The sequence below is a fragment of the Dasypus novemcinctus genome, chromosome 8, assembly GCF_030445035.2.
Source record: "Dasypus novemcinctus isolate mDasNov1 chromosome 8, mDasNov1.1.hap2, whole genome shotgun sequence".
NCBI classification, from domain to species: domain Eukaryota; kingdom Metazoa; phylum Chordata; class Mammalia; order Cingulata; family Dasypodidae; genus Dasypus; species Dasypus novemcinctus.
The window spans coordinates 59903936-59921075 of record NC_080680.1 but is presented as its reverse complement, the minus strand read 5'-3'; the positions used below and the strand labels follow the sequence as shown (position 1 = coordinate 59921075).

At 36.9% G+C, this 17140-nt stretch overlaps 1 pseudogene; it reads right to left on the bottom strand.

Moving 5' to 3' along the window:
* Positions 1-15365: 15365 nt before the first annotated feature.
* Positions 15366-16259, bottom strand: LOC101425109 (HAUS augmin-like complex subunit 1 pseudogene; annotated as a pseudogene).
* Between the last annotated feature and the right edge of the window lie 881 nt (positions 16260-17140).

Genomic DNA, 17140 nt, shown 5'->3' with positions numbered 1-17140 from the left:
TCATTGTGTCATCTCATTGCATCATCTTGCTGTGCCAGTTTGCTGCACCAGCCTGTTGCATCAGCTTGCTGTATTGCTTATCTTCTTATCTTCTTTAGGAAGCACTGAGAGCTGAACCCAGGATCTCCCATGTGGTAGGCCAGTTTCCAACTGCTTGAGCCACACCTGCTTCCCAATACAGTTTGTATTGGGGAAAGAATAGACCTAAGTTCAATGGAATAGAAAAAAGATATTCAGAAAGAGATCCACATAAACTTGTTTTAACAAAGATGAAAAGTCAACTCAATTTTTTATTGAAAAGAATTCTTTTCAGTAAGTGTTGCTTGAACTAATGGACATACATACATGTTTTTTAAAAAAGATCCTCAATCAATACCCTATATATTATATAAAACAACTCAAAATGTATTATAGACTTAAACGTAAAACATAAAACTATAAAACTTTTAAAAGAAAACATTGGAGAAAATCATTGAGACCTTGGTTTAGGCAAAGAGTTCTTAGATGTGAAACAAAAAGCACTGTCCATTAAAGAAAAACTTGATAAATTAAACTTTCCTAAAACTAAAAACTTTGATCTGCAAAATGCCCTATTAAGAGAATGAAAAGACAAGCTACAGGCTTGGACAAAACATTTACAAATCACATATCCAAGAAAGGACTTAAAAACAGAAAAGACAGTTCTCAAAACTCAACAAGAAAACAAATGTTAATTAAAAATATAGGCAAAAGATTTTAACACATTTCACCAAAGAGATATATAAATGGCAAATAAGCACACTGTTAGTCATCAATGGAAATTTAAAATACAAGATCCTGCTCCATACCTACTAACATGGGCGACTTTTACATGTTGTTGGTTGGAATGTAAAAAAATATCACTATTTGGAAAAGTTCAAAAGCTTCATATAAAGTTGCATACATTTATATATGATCCAGCAATTTCACTTGAAGATATTTACCGAACTTGAGAAAGAAAACATAAATCCATTCAAAAATTTGTACTCCAGGGAAGCAGACTTGGCCCGTGGTTAGGGCGTCTGTCTACCACATGGGAGGTCTTTGGTTCAAACCCCAGGCCTCCTTGACCTGTGCGCAGCTGGCCCATGCACAGTGCTGATGCGCGCAAGGAGTGCCGTGCCACGCAGGGGTGTCGCTGCGCAGGGGAGCCCCATGCGCAAGGAGTGCGCCCCTTAAGGAGAGCCACCCAGAGCGAAAGAAAGTTCAGTCTGCCTAGGAATGGCGCCACACACACGGAGAGCTAACAAACAAGATGATGCTACAAAAAGAAACACAGATTCCAGTGCCTCTGACAACGACAGAAGCAGACAAAGAACACGCAGCAAACAGACGCAGAGAACAGACAACTAGGGTGGTGGGGAGAAAGGGAGAGAAATAAATAAACAAATAAATCTTAAAAAAAAAAAAGATTTGTACTCCATTATTCATGGCAGCTTTAACCATGGTCCCAAACTTGAAACAATCCTAATGTCCATTAATATGTTAATAGATAAACAATTTTTTTTTGGGTTTCCATCCAATGGAATGCTACTCAGCAACTACTGATATATGCAGCAATATGAATCAATCTCAAGAATTTTATAATGAGCAAAAGAAACCAGACACTGGGCTGCTCCAGGGAATCCAGCTCCAGGGAAGTTGGGGAGCTTTGGCCTCCTCTGCGGGAATTAAAACGCAGTGCTTCCATTTTTTGGGTTCCACTGCAGGAGACTTTTACTTTTTTTGTCATTGTTGGCCATCATGATAAAGCAGTTTTTGAAATGGAGTTTTTATCAGTGGTAAAAGTGTAATCCGAAGACAACGATCCTCATCTGAACCAGTTCATAGTGCACACTGCCCTTGACCTTGCAGAGAACATGATTATCTAGCATGTACTTGAAAACAGTGGGCAAATTCAATGGATGGTTTGTTTCAGCATATGTTACTGCTGCTCACATGAGATTTAACATGCTTCATGGCATAAGGCAATAAGATGGGATAAAGAACTTCTTTACTGATGTCTGTGATTTGTATATAAAGTTTGTAATGAATCCATTTTATGAACCGAATTCTCCTATTCAAACACATTTGACAGAAAAGATGTTTCTTGGAAAGAAACACCTGTTAAACTGAATGCTGAAAAATTCTGAAATAAACAGTGTCACTACTTACAATGGGGTATAAGCAGGAATGTGTAAGTTGTAAGTAACTTCATCAAATAGCCTGGAAAACTTATTTGTTATAGTCTCAGTTTATCAAAACCTAAAGACATTCCTTTTATATTTAAAAAAATAATACATTCAGTTTCTTGTCAGTTATCAACACATCACTATTTGCTTGTGAACAGTGTTCTTTATAAAGAGCTCTTTATCAGTAATCTGGAAATAGTCTTATTTTAGAAGTGTAAAATTAAGATAGTTTATGCAGATAGCTTTCTCTCAATTTGGCAGTGCAAAACAAATGTCATAGTCAAGATTTGGTAGACAGGTTTCAAACTAAATGTTTCTGCAGTAGGGAATGAAATTGTTGATAGCACACACATATAACGTTTACCTATACATTTAGAGATGCTGTTCTAAAAGTTAATAGGCATAACTCCACCCAAGAAGCTAAAGTGAAAAGCTTTTGTGGTGCTAAATATCACGTGTCTGCTTCTGTCAGAGACCAGGGATAGCAATTCTGTGGTCATCTGAAAATCCTGGATCTACATTTGTAAAATGGGAGGCAGAGACCAGAGGGCCACAATGAAATGCATAGCTTCTGTCACCTTTTACTTCCTTTTCCTATACCTTACTATAAAGCAAGGATTAAGTGAACCTGTTGCTATCTGTACTAGTTGAAGTGATAAGGCTATTTTAGAATGGTAATCTAAATGTTAGATTACATTAGCATTTGCACTTTTAGCCTTTTAGGTTATACACCAGAAAAGGGAAGGGGCAGTCTCTTTCGTATTGTTATAATTGAGATCTTACTGTAAAATAGTAAATACCCTCTAAAAAGTAAATAAAATAACCAGATATTTCTGTGCAAATTATGAGCATTTAAAAAATTTTTGTTCCACTCTGAATACCTTGAACAAGTAATTGTAAGATCCTTCTGTGAAATTGTAACCATACTTTTTTACTCTATTTAATTTCTTAAATAAAGATGTTTGTAAGAAAGAAAGAGAGAAAGAGAGAAAGGAAGGAAGGAAGGAAGGAAGGAAGGAAGGAAGGAAGGAAGGAAGGAAGGAAGGAGGGAGGGAGGGAGGGAAGGAGGGAGGGAGGGAAGGAGGGAGGGAGGGGGGAAGGAGGGAGGGAGGGGGGAAGGAAGGAAGGAAGGAAGGAAGGAAGGAAGGAAGGAAGGAAGGGAGGGAGGGGGGAAGGAAGGAAGGAAGGAAGGAAGGAAGGAAGGAAGGAAGGAAGGAAGGAAGGAAGGAAGGAAGGAAGGAAGGAAGGAAGGAAGGAAGGAAGGGAAAGAAAGAGAAAGAAAGAAAGAGAAAGAAAGAAAGAGAAAGAAAGAAAGAGGAGGGAAGCAGATTTGGCCCAATGGATAAAGTGTCCACCTACCACATGGGAGGTCCAAGGTTCAAACCCAGGGCCTCCTGACCTGTGTGATGAGCTGGCCAACGCGCAGTGCTGATGCGTGCAAGGAGTGCCGTGCCAAGCAGGGGTTTGCCGTGCCATGCAGGAGTATCCCCTGCGTAGGGGAGCCCCATGCGCAAGGAGTGCACCCTGTAAGGAGAGCCACCCAGCCCCCTCAAAAAAAGTGCAGCCTGCCCAGGAGTGGTGCCACACACACAGAGAACTGATGCAGGAAGATGACGCAAGAAAAAGAGACACAGATTCCCAGTGCCACTGACAAGAATACAAGTGGACACAGAAGAACACAGAGCAAATGGACACAGAGAGTAGACAACGGGAGGGGGGGGCGTGGGGGAGGGTGGACAGGGAAGGAGAGAGAAAGAAAGAAACCAGACACAAAAGAATAGACAAAACTAATTTATGGTGACAAAAAGATCAGTTGATGCCTGGGGTGGGGGTGGACAGAGGATTGACTTCAAATGGGCACAATGAAGTTTTTGGAGTGATGCAATTGATCTGTATATTTATCATAGTGTTGGCTAATAGGTATAGTCATTTGTCAAAACTCATCTAACAGTATTCTTTAAAGGTGTGCATGTTATTGCATTGTTATATCTCAACAAAGTTGAAAAAAACTTTAAAAATATTTAGCCAAAAAAATAAAACTTTTTTTTAAACTTTGTGTTAGGGAAATGTTCTTTAAACAACACATTAAGGGAAGTGGATTTGGCACAACTGATGGAGAACTCACCTACCACATGGGAAGTCCATGATTCAAACCCAGGGCCTCCTGAACTGTGTGGTGAGCTGGCCTACGTGCAGTGCTGCCATGCACAAGAAGTGCTGTGCCATGCAGGGGTGTCCCTCACATAGGGGAGTCCCACGTGCAACAAGTTCTCCCTGTAAGGAGAGCACCCCACACAAAAAAAGTACAGCCTGCCCAGGAGTGGCGCCACATGCACAGGGGGCTGATGCAGCAAAATGATGCAACAAAAAGAGACACAGATTCCCAGTGCCCTTTGACAAGAATGCAAGTGGACATGGAAGAACACACAGAGAGCAGACAATGGGGGTGGGAGGGGGGATAAAAATTTTTTAAACAAACAGGAATTTAAAAACAAAAACAACACATTAAAAGCACTAATCACAAAGGAAATTTTTTGATACATTCTACTCTATTAAAATTCAGCATAGCTTTCTCAACAAATGGTACTGGAGCCATTGGACATCCATAGGCAAAAAAAGAAAAGAATCTCAATCTAAACCCCACACCTTACACAAAACAATTAAAAATGGATTGTGGACTTGAATGAAAAACATAAAACTATGAAACTTTTAGGGAAAAAACATAGTAAAAAACCTTTGTGACCTACATCTAAGCGAAGAGTTCTTAGACAAATTAGTGCACGAAAAGATGTTCAACATCATTAGCCATTAGAGCAATGCAAATTAAAATCACAATGGGATATCACTACACATCTATCAGAATGGCTGAAATAGGAAATAGTGATAAGGCCAAATGCTGGCAAGGATACAGAGGAATGTTTCACTCAGATTATTAGTGGAAATGTGAAATGATACAACCACTTTGGAAAAAAATGTGTTTCTTACCAAACTAAACCCATACTTAGGATATGACACAGAAATTGCACTCCTGAGGGTCTTTACCAGATAAATAAAATCATAGGTTCAAGGGGAGTAGATGTAGTTCAGTGGTTGAGCGACTGCTTCCTGTGTACGAGGTCCTGGGTTCAATCCCTGGTACCTCCTAAAAAAAATCATAGGTTTGCACAAAATCTACACACAAATGTTTGTAGCCAATTTATCTAAGTAGCCAACAGTTGGAAAACATCTGGATATTCTTCAACAAGTGAAAGGCTAAAAAACCTAGATATATCCATAACATGTAGTTTAGTTTCCTAGGTTGCTCAAGCAAATACCATGAAATGGTTTGGCTTAAACAATGCGAGTTTATTCATATGGTTTTGAGGTCGGGAAGGTGTTTAAACCAAAGCAATGCTTTCTCCCCAAAGACTGTGGCATTCTGGGGCTGGCTGCCAATGATCTTTGATTCCTCTATCACATGTCAAGAAACAAGACAGTGTTTCCTGGTCTCGTCTTTCTCTTCCATGTTGTTTCAACTTCTTGCTTACCGAGGCTTTCTCTCTCTCATGTCTGATTTAATTCTGCTTATAAAGAAATCCACTAATAGGATTAAGACCCACCCTGATTGGGCTGGGCCACACAAACCTTAACTGAAGGACCCCATCAAAAGGTCCTACTTACAATGGGTTCACACCCATAGGATTGGATTGCATTAAAGAACATGTTTTTCTGGGGTACATAATAGCTTCAAACCAATAGTGCTCAGAAATAAAAAGGAGCAAACTTTGCATGCAATTTGGATGGATCTCAAGGAAATTATGTTGAGAGAAAAAAAGCCAGTCTCAAAGGGTATTATTATACAGCAGTACAATTCCATTTATATAATATTCTTGAAATGATAAAATTATAGAAATGGAAAACAGATTAGTGGTTACAAGGGTTTTAGGGATAGTGGAGGAAAGGAAAGCAAATGTGCATATAAAGAAGTAGTAGGAGGGATCCCTTCGGCGATGGCAGTATCACCAGCTACAACAGGTGATAAAATTGCAGAAAACTAAATACACACAAATGAGCATATGTAAAACTGTTGACAACTGAAGAAGAGAGGTGAATTGTATCAATGTCAATTTCCTCAGTTGTAATATTGTATTACACTTACAAAAGTGTAAAATTGGAAAACTGTGTAAAGGGTTAAGGGATCTCTCTATTCTTTCTTTTTAAAGAAAACTTATTTTATTTACTTATTTCTCCCCCTGCTCCCCTTGTTATTTTTATTCACTGTCTTCTCTCTGTGTCTGTTTGTTGTGTGCTCATCTTCTGTTTTTTAGGAGGCACCAGGAACCATACCCAGGACCTTCCATGTGGGGAAAGGTGCCCAATTGCTTGAGCCACCTCTGCTCTATGCTTGTGTCTCTCATTGTGTTTCCTTGCTGTGTCTCTTCATTGTGTTATCTCATTGCATCACTCACCGTGCCAGCCCATCATGTCAGCTCACTATCTTGCTCATCCTCAGGAGGCACCAGGAACCAAACCCAGTACCTTCCATGTGGTAGGTGGGCACCCAAATACTTGAGTCACATCCACTTTCCCCCTATATTGTTTTTTTAAGGATTTATTTTTTATTTATTTCTCTCCCCCCACCCCGAGTTGTCTGCTGTCTGTGGCCATTCGCTGTGTGTTCTTCTGTGACCTCTTATATTCTTGTCAGTGGCACCAGGAATCTGTGTCTCTCTTTCTTGCGTCATCTTGCTGTGTCAGCTCTCTGTGTATGAGGTGCCACTCCTGGGCAGGCAACACTTTTTTTGTTGCACGGGGCATCTCACCTTATGGGGCATACTCCTTGTGTGTGGGGCTCCCCTACACGGGGGACACCACTGTGTGGGACAGCACTCCTTGCTCACATCAGTACTGCATATGGGCCAGCTTCACCACATGGGTCAGGAGGCCTGGGTTTGAATCCTGGACCTCCCATATAGTAGGCGGATACTCTATCTATTGAGCCAAATCCAATTCCCCTATATTAATTCTTATAACTGCATGTGATTCTACAAATGTCTCAATACAGAACTTTTAAAAATGCTCAGTACTCCTGTCAATATGGTGCATCAATAGGAAGCATAAAGGCAATAAAAAGACAGCTGCAAACTAGGAGAAAATATTTGCCATTACTAATAATGGATTAATAGCCAGATGATGTAAAGGGCAAATAAGAAATAATAAGAAAACAATTAATAACCCTATAGAAAAATGGCAGACATTTCACAGAAGATGACAAATGACCAATAGGCATAAAAACATGTGCAATCTCATCAGGAATTCATGAAATATGAATTAAGTTATAATAATATATCATTTCATCACCACCAGATCCCCCCACCCCAAACTATATAATGTGTAAATATATCAAGTGTTTGGCAAAGACATGGAGTCTCAGGAACTCGTATATTGCTGGTAAATTGACTTTCAAAAATAGCTGGTACATATATACCTCATGATCCAGTTAGCCCATTCCTAGGTTTATATCTAGAGAAACTATTGTCCATTTGTGCCAGAAAACATATTCATATCAGCTTCTTTCCTAATAGCAAAAGTAAAACATCCCAAAGTCAATCATCAGAAGATATTTTTTAATTGAGGTATACACAGTCAATGGATTTCTCTACAGCAGTGTAAATGAATGAAGAATAGTGATACCCATCCATATGGAGGACTCACTGGTGAGCAAGATAGACAAGTTGTAGAACACAGCATATTGTATGATTCTAATTTATATAAGTGAAAAAATATCTTTACATGGAAAACTTAAAAGAAATGGAAGGGAGAGTATACATGAAGATGTATTGTTATCTCTGAAGGGGTTTGGAGGAGCATGCAGTTTGAACGGGCAACCAAAAGGAAATCATAATGCTGATTCTTTAGGTGAGGGGAAAATGGACTTTTATTTTATTATTATTATTATTTAAAGATTTATTTATTTATTTCTCTCCCCTCTCCCCTGCCCCAGTTGTCTGTTCTCTGTGTCTATTTGCTGTGTCTTCTTTGTCCGCTTCTGTTTGGCGTCAGTGGCATGGGAATCTGTGTTTCTTTTGGTTGCATCATCTTGTTGTGTCAGCTCTCCGTGTGTGCGGCAGGCTGAACTTTCTTTCACGCTGGGCGGCTCTCCTTACGGGGCGCACTCCTTGCGCGTGGGGCTCCCCATGCGGGGGACACCCCTGCGTGGCAGGGCACTCCTTGCGTACATCAGCGCTGTGCATGGGTCAGCTCCACGCAGGTCAAGGAGGCCCAGGATTTGAACCGCGGACCTCTCATGTGGTAGACGGATGCCCTAACCACCGGGCCAAGTCTGCCGCCTGATTATTATTTTTAAAACCTACTTGTATGTTGTATGCCCCCATGTATTTGTGACATATTCTGTAATAAAGCTAAAAAATAAATTAAGATAGATGATGAAGGCTTGTGACCCAAGTGAATAAACCCTAATACCAGTAACTGGCTTAAAGCTCCATCAAAATCAAACTGAGTAAAGAGAACAAAGCACCTAAGGAAAAATACTGCTCAGGACTCAAGCTTTTGTTTCCCTAAGTGAGCATCTAAAGTTGAGACTGACTTAAGATTCTTGTAGGAGTAATTTTATAATTCTTGAATCCTTGGATCAGCTCCACAAACAGTTTTTGGAAGCAACCAGGCCATAATATTATCAAATTATAATTGTCCCAAGGCATTATGCTGCTTAAAGGAGTTTAACTTATTGATGAAGCTTATATTTTTCAATTATTATTATAATTCCCTTTTTAGCTAAAACGTTGAGTCCATTTCTGGGGCTAAAATAAACAGAAACCAAGAAAAACTGATTACCAATATAACATCCTAAAGATAAAATGTTAGAGAATATACCTTCTGCAACTCATATCTTAAAGTGTGCAAAATAGCCTAGTGGACATTTCCTTGATGCTGACATTCCCAACAGATAGATTTTTGTTCAGGATCTGCCCTGCAAGATTTTACACTCTGTTCTTTCATCACCAGGTCTGTAAGAAATAAAAATAATGGTGTGAAAAAATAATTATAATAATAATGGTGTGATCATGGAAAGAATGTTGTAATAAATAACCAGGAAAAAATATTGCCTGGATAGTACTGTGAAGTGCCTTGGTGCTGGGCAAGAGCTACTCCATTAATGCTGACTAGAATAACTTAGCTTTGAGACTTGGATCACAGAAGCCCTCCCTCATTAAAAGAAGCCCATATGGCTCCCAAACCCATCTAAGACCCCCAACTATGTGCTTCCTTCAGCCTCATATCTTTAATCAACACAGATGCTGAGATTTTAGCCAAGGTGCTTGCCCTGCATCTGAATAAACTGTTCCTGCAATTAATTAACCCAGACCAAGCAGTTTTTGTGCTGGTCACAGATCCTCTGGCAACCAGAGGAGACCCTCATCCATCATCTCACACCACCAAAAGCCCCATTCATATCCCATCGTCAGACTCTGAGGAGGCTTCCAAGGAGAGAGTGAGCCTCTTTATGCTTCGAAGATTAGCTAGATTCAATTTTTAAAACATAAGTTTTCCTTCTTTTATCCTACAATTCTCTAATTCTCACCATATTTTATGAAACGAAGCTTGTCCACTTTTAAAAGAAATAATGAAAACTTTCTTCACCTTTTTATCGTTCTATATACACGGAGAACTTACATATACATATTGTTATATATAACAACTAAATATATATACGTTTAACAGAATGTAACCCAAACTAGCAAATGAATTTGATTTATTACTAATCCACTCTCTACAATGTGGGGTATGCTTGAAAATAGTTTTAAATCTAATCTCTGTCTACAATATTGAATTTAAAAAGAAAATAGAATTTCTGTGATTCTTCCTCCAGGCTTGTTACTATCTCCTCAAATAAAGAGTGGGAAAGAGACACAATTAGAAAACATGTTTATAATTTCCTAATGTTATAAGAACAATGAACATTTTTTCCTATTAAAGACAAAGATTAATAAAAGATTAGAATATTTGCATGAATATTCACAGCAACAAAAGAGCAGTGGGAATTAGATGACATAGTATATTGACACCTCTCCCTGAGTCTGCTGCTAGTGGGGTCTAACTTTCATATTAGCCCACAAATGGCAATTCTAATTCTCTTCCATGTCCCAACTTGAACAGTTTCTAATCATTTCCATTTCTAGTTTTCTCAGTTTCTTTAAAAAAAATAGTTTTATTAATATATATCATAAAAAGTTGTTTTGCATTTTCTTTTAAGATTATTCATCCTTGCTTATTATACCTTCAAACTAAAATATTTTCCATAGAAAGATATCCTTAAATTAATGATAGAAAATATATTGAGAAAACAGGATTCAGAAGGCACGTGTGTGATGGGGAAAAAAAGCTTTTATCAAACTTATCTATTTCAAATATCTGTGGATTCTTGAATTGAATATTGTTACAGAGAACTGTCATGGGAAGCTGCCAGCCACAAATTCACTCAGAAAAATAAAGCAGAATATTTTTGGTGCAGGTAAAACTACTTTTTATTCTTCTGCTAGGTTCCATGTTAAGTGTTCCTTGTACAATACCACATCTTTCCAAAAGCAATTTTTGATGTTAAGAAAGGCTACATACTAGAAAAAAAAATTAACTCACTCTCATTTCTCAATCATAGCCTTTTAATTAGATTCATTGAAATGAATCAACTAATATCTCATTTCAAGAGCCATCAGGAAATAAACTAAAGCTAAAGCACACACTTCAATAAAACAAATTAAATGTAACTATTACCCCAGAGTATCAGACAGTAGAACTTAATTCACTAAAATAAATCGTATAACACATTTAGTGTAGTGGGTCCAAATTTATCTGTTTGTAGAGAAAAACTCATTTTCTCTTCTAGCTTTCTCTTCAGGTTTTTTGTTTGTTTGTTTTTGAGGGATGTATTTTTAGCTTGGTAAATTTGGCAAATTATTGAACAAAAATAGTGTTTTCATAACTTAGATATTTTGGCAATTATTATATGGTGATTCTACTTCCCTTTTATTTACTATATTGGTATTCATGGCATATAGAATCCCTTACTAAAATGTCATAATTTATATCTTAAGTGTGTTTAAAATAACCAGAATTGTAATAAAAGTAATAATGCTTAAAACTTTTTATATTATACCTAATTTTAATTAGATTATAATGATCACAATAGTACCATTCAAAGATTCCTTTAAGAAAGAAAGAAAGAAAGAAAATAATTTAATGAAAAATATGCAAAGAACATAGAAATTAGATTTAAAGGTGAAAAACATTAAGGACAACACTTCATTGAATAGAACCCCACGAGTATTTATAACATAGAAGTCACAAAATTATACCATTTAAAGACTTTCAGGTTTCCAATCTATTTCAGAAACATATGGAAGAAATTTTCTTTAACCTAGTTATTAAAATTTTCTTTTCCTACAGTGAAACGTAAGCTCTGTCTGCTTTTAAGAAGCAGCAAAACAAAAATATTAACACACTACTTTAAAAAGAATAAAAAAGCAAACAGACATTACAATCATCAAGCTACAATGAATCCAAAGATTCAGATTCATTAGATTATGTATGCACACACACGTTCATATGTGTAGAAAATATTTACAGTCAAGTTTCTCTGGGAAAGAATGAAAAAAGATCTTATATTCAATTCTAAAATTACTAGGTAGGAAATAATTTTCTAGTGTCAATTGTCTGTAATTAACACAATCACTCTATCACCAGTTAATTTTATACTAGTAATTGCAGTAGTTTATTATAGTAATAATATGTAATTAATTTTTTTATCTTCTCTTATCATTTCACAAAGATCTTTTTGGAAAAGATCATGGAGCCTCCATATGGAAAAGACCAGCTTATAATGAAATTGTTATGGTATTTCTGTAACTTAATTTCATTAAATATTATGTAGTAAGACACATTTAATGAAATTTGTTTTTTAGCAAATAAGTTTGTATTGAGACTTATGTCACTTGTACTTATGTATAGATGATAGTGAGGCAAATGTGTTGTAAATCTTAGCAAATGATTTTAAAACTTTGTTCATTAATTTTACAAATACATTAAAAATCCTTATATTGTTTTCTGTTTTATTTAGCCAAGAAAGTCTTTTTATAAATATTTGCCTGGATAATATTACTTTTCTGTTTAAGGAGATTAAAAAAAATTCATCTGGAGTGGAGGGGAACATGAAGAATTTGTTTCAAAAAGACAAATTTTTACAGTGATATGTAAATTATTGATGATAAGATTATTTGAAATTAATAACAAGATGGCAGTGACTTTTCTTGAATGTAGGAATTTCAGAAAAGTATTGAAGATTAAAAGAACTTTTTAAAAACAGATTGGTTCCTTGATGAGGATGCCCTTGAAAAATGAGTTGTGCAATCATTATAGATCTATCTATATAAGGGAGAAATCTTTGAAGAGAATTTATTTAAATATTCTCTACCTGAGTTTCCACTTGGTAGTTGTTATATTTTCTAAATCTGCAGAAGATCTGTAGAGGAAAATGAAAGGAATTATTAATAAGAATAAGGTAAGTGTGGACAATTTACTTAAAAAAGAAAATGGTACTATACAAAAAGGTGAACAGTAGGTATTGGAAGATATATATTATTTTGTTATTTAGCTATACCAAAATCATCTTCTTGGAAGTATGTAAAGCCACGTGGAACAGGCACTCAAATACAAGGATATTAGAATGGAGGTTTACTGGTACAGTTTAATCCAGTTATTGAATTAAACTTTTCTTCATGCTACCATCAAACCCTTAATCATACCCCTTGCGCCAACCACCGGTCTAAACAATGAGTATACAAAAATGCACATGAAAACTGTCCTCAGCATCATTTTTTTAGTGTGTGGTAGGCAGGCTTTTGTCCGCCCCTCCCTCCCCACCCAATGATATTTGCTCCCTGGTGTTATGCCTGAGAATATGTTATCTTCCATGGCAAAAGGGAATTAAGTTTGCAGATAAAATTGAAGTTGCTAATCAGCTTCCTTTAAATAGGGAGTTTATCCTGTTTTCTCCAGGTGGACCCAGTGTAATCCCATGGGCTCTTATAGTGGAAGAGGAAGGCAGAAGAACAAGTCAGAGAGTAGAAGGTAAGATGTCAGTGTGAGTAGTACTAGATAAATTGCTGAATTTGAAGGTAGAGGAAAGGGCTTGGGGTTGGGGCTTAATGTGCCAAAGAATTCCAGGGGCCTCTAGAAGCTGGGAACAGCCCTCACCTGACACCCAGCAAGAAAACAGGGACTTCACTCCTATAGCTGCAAAGAACCGAATCCTGCCAACAACCCAAATGAGCAAGGGAATGAGTCTCCCTCTGGAGCCTCTGAATCAGTATATTTCTGAATTGGATTTTTTTTTTTTTAATTTACAAACTAGTATGGATTCTGTTTAAAAGAAGAAAAGTTAAGTATATACATTTGATCTAGGAATTAACTTTCAGGAAGTTATCCCAAAGAAGTCATTAAATTAGTATGCCAAAAATTCCCTATAGCATTGTTGAAACAACTTATACATTCAACAATAGTAGCATGGTTAAATAATGTATAGTACATCTATTCAGAGGAATACAACACACTCATTAAAAATTATGTTGTAGGAATATATTTATTAACATGGAAAGTTGTGAATTTTATATTATTAAATAGAAAAAAAGATTCCAAAACATTTTGCAAAGAATTGATAATCCCTCGTTTGTAAAAGAGAAAGTATACACCTGCAGGTATACACTTGCAAAGGATCTGAGAGACATTTATATTGTTACATCAGGTTGTGAAACTATGGGTGGTATTTATTCTTCATTATTGCTTTTTTTAGCCAAATATTTTTACAATAATCACGTGTTGTATTTGTAATTGAACATTTTTAAGAAAAAAATACAGAAAAGAAGATCTTAGAATTCAGGGATTGAAAAATGACTTTGGTGTAAAGAGTTTATAATTTACAAAAGGTTTCTTACCTTTTATATAGGATATTCTGTTACAATAGGCTCCAAGTCTATAATCTCTTTCTCCCCCATTCTTTCCAATAAATTGCTACTAGAGTCGTGACTAACACAAGGATTACCTAAAAGCAATCTAACTGATCTGGAAGCTCCCCAAATAGAGGAACAAAAGAGATTAGAATATTTCCATAAAAATACAGTTTAGTTCTTCAGTTGCCAGGAGCTAATATTAACTATTTCATTAATAATACTTAAAGGGAAGCGGGTTTGGCTCAACTGATAGAGCATCCACCTACCACATGGGAGGTCCAGGGTTCAAACCCCAGGCCTCTTGACCTGTGTGGTGAGCTGGCCCACGTGCAGTGCTAATGCGCGCAAGAAGTGCCATGCCATGCAAGAGTTTTCCCCACAGAGGGGAGCCCCACATGAAGGAGTGCTCTCTGTAAGGAGAGCCGCCCCACGCAAAAAAAAGCACAGCCTGCCCAGGAGTGGAGCCACATACATGGAGAGCTGACATCAGCAAGATGACACAACAAAGAGAGACACAGAATCCCAGTGCTGCTGACAAGAATACAAGTGGACACAGAAGAACACACAGCAAATGGACACAGAAAGCAGACAAAACAGGGGGAGGGAGGAAGGGGAGAGAAATAAATAAAAAATAAATCTTTAACAACAACAAAAAATAATACTTAAAATTTTAAATATTGGACTATGCATGTCACTTCAATAGAAGTTTCAAAAAATAATTTCATAAGTCACTACTAAATAATCTGTTAGTATATATACACACACAAAGATTATGGTTTAGTATGCTCACTCTTACTGGATGTATTTTTATGACATATTTTAAACAGATGTTTCCTAACAAACTACACCTCTGGAAAACACAATGTTGTTTGATTCTTATTGGATTCATATAAGAGGAGAAATAAGTAAAACTGAGAGAAGGTGGCCAGAAGAAAATCAGCTTCTAAAAGACAAAGCCATGATTAAATTACATTTATTAATGTAAATGGGCTTTATGGAGTTTGTTCTTGTTGTTGTTATTTTTTTAACCAAGAGAAAATTGCTTTTTAATGCAAACGCTACGCATTTGAATACAAAAATGCAATGCACAAGCAGAAAACATTATTCTATCAATACTAACATTATCTTAACTAAGAACAAGAAATTAAGTTATTAAGGAATGTTAAGAGGAAAAACATTCTTTAAAGTCATATTCAATTGACTCTGTTAGGGGAAACATTTATTTGGCTCTGGTCACAGTTCCATCATGTCTACCTTCTTTGTAATTTCAGCTTCAATGGTATCCAATTCTCCTTTTGCTTCTTCAATTTTCACTTGAGCAAGAAATGGATTCGGCATTAAATCTAAATAGGAATCCAGTTTTTTCTTCAAAGGTAGAGTCTGTAGTTTTAGTTCTGCCGGTTTCCCTGACAGTGCTACCAGTGACTGATGAGACAGAGAGGCATCCATGCCTCTGGCTAAAAGTAGCGCCTCTGCAGCTTTGATTCCAAATCTGAACTCCTGTGATTTTGCATTTAGGAAGTCCATGTTCTGAAGATGATTGTCAACTTTGGCCCTTTCCATAGAGAGAATGCAGCTCTGCCTTCTTGAGGTCCTCTTGTAGACATTTTTCTAATACCAAAGCTGCAGTTAGGATTTTCAAGTTTTGTCAATTCAAGCTTGATTTCTTCAGTTTTAGATTTGGTCTGAAAAAGAGCAGAGGTAAAAGCATTCACTGCAGGGATAAAACTAGCTAGTGAGATATCCTTTGTTTCAAGCGCCATTGTACTGTCAGCCAAATCATTCAGAAATCTGGAACTAGTGCTAGAGAGATTGGCAGGGGGAAAGTTCACACTCTCCATGAGAAGGTCTTGAAGATACTTGGCTTCTGATTCATATTCGCTTGCTTTTTGTTTCAAGTCCTCTATTACCAGGAAGACATCCCTGTCCCTGGCCTTGTTGCACTCTGAAAGGTGATATGAAATCTCTGTGGCCTTGCATTCACCTCGTATTGAGGAATGGGATGATTTCTAAATTTTTTTTTCAACCAGGTAGCAACCTGCGCTTCTTTCTTCTGGGGCATCTCCATATCAGCCTATGTACTTTTTATTTAAGCTATTTAGTGTAAACTTAATACAAGGTAGTAAAACGTGTATAACTTTACACTTTCACAAGCCAAAAATGCCAAAATTAGAAAATTTTTGACAAAAAACCTCGTATACTGAGGATTTCCCCAACCTGTTTTTTGCCATATTCCCCATATAAATTATGAATATGATAAGTATTTCTTATATAATACTATGCTAAAAACAATAAGGAATGAGTTAAAATCTTTATGCAAAAAAATAAGAAAAAGGAAAATAAGTTTTCACTTGAAATATACAATTACCATAGGCAAAATTGTTCCAGATTTGAATTACACAGACAGTGCCTCAACTCTCCATTTCACTTCATATAGACCTAACCTCTGACAAAAGTTTTAACTAAGAAGCAAATTTAACACTTCAACTATTTACCATGCCTTAAATCTGTCCATTTTGGAGTGCCTTCAAATGAGCCAGATGAGAAACTATTGAATTAGGATTTTAATTATTTTCTTGACTTCTCATAGTATCTGGGAGTCACTGCAAAGCAGCTTGTTTCTGCAATTTCTCAGCTACTAACACTGTTTCCCAAGGCAGCCCTGCCGTTGGTGGTAAATTCCCAGCTCCAGGGAACGCCAGATAGAAGCTGCATGCTACAGAGCCGGGTGGTGCTTCAGCCGGCCAGCCTGAACTTTTGTTGTAGCCTGAACTCCATCATCTCAGTGGGACACAACTGTCTCCTTTCAGTAGGATGAAGTTAGTGTATTTTGGCTTCAGAATCATGTTGTATGTTTGAACTTCTCTGCATTCCTATGGTGATTAAGTTCTGAGTAATAAATTCTGAGCCTGCCCTTGATGATTCTAGTTTTAAGCAGAATCAGATAGA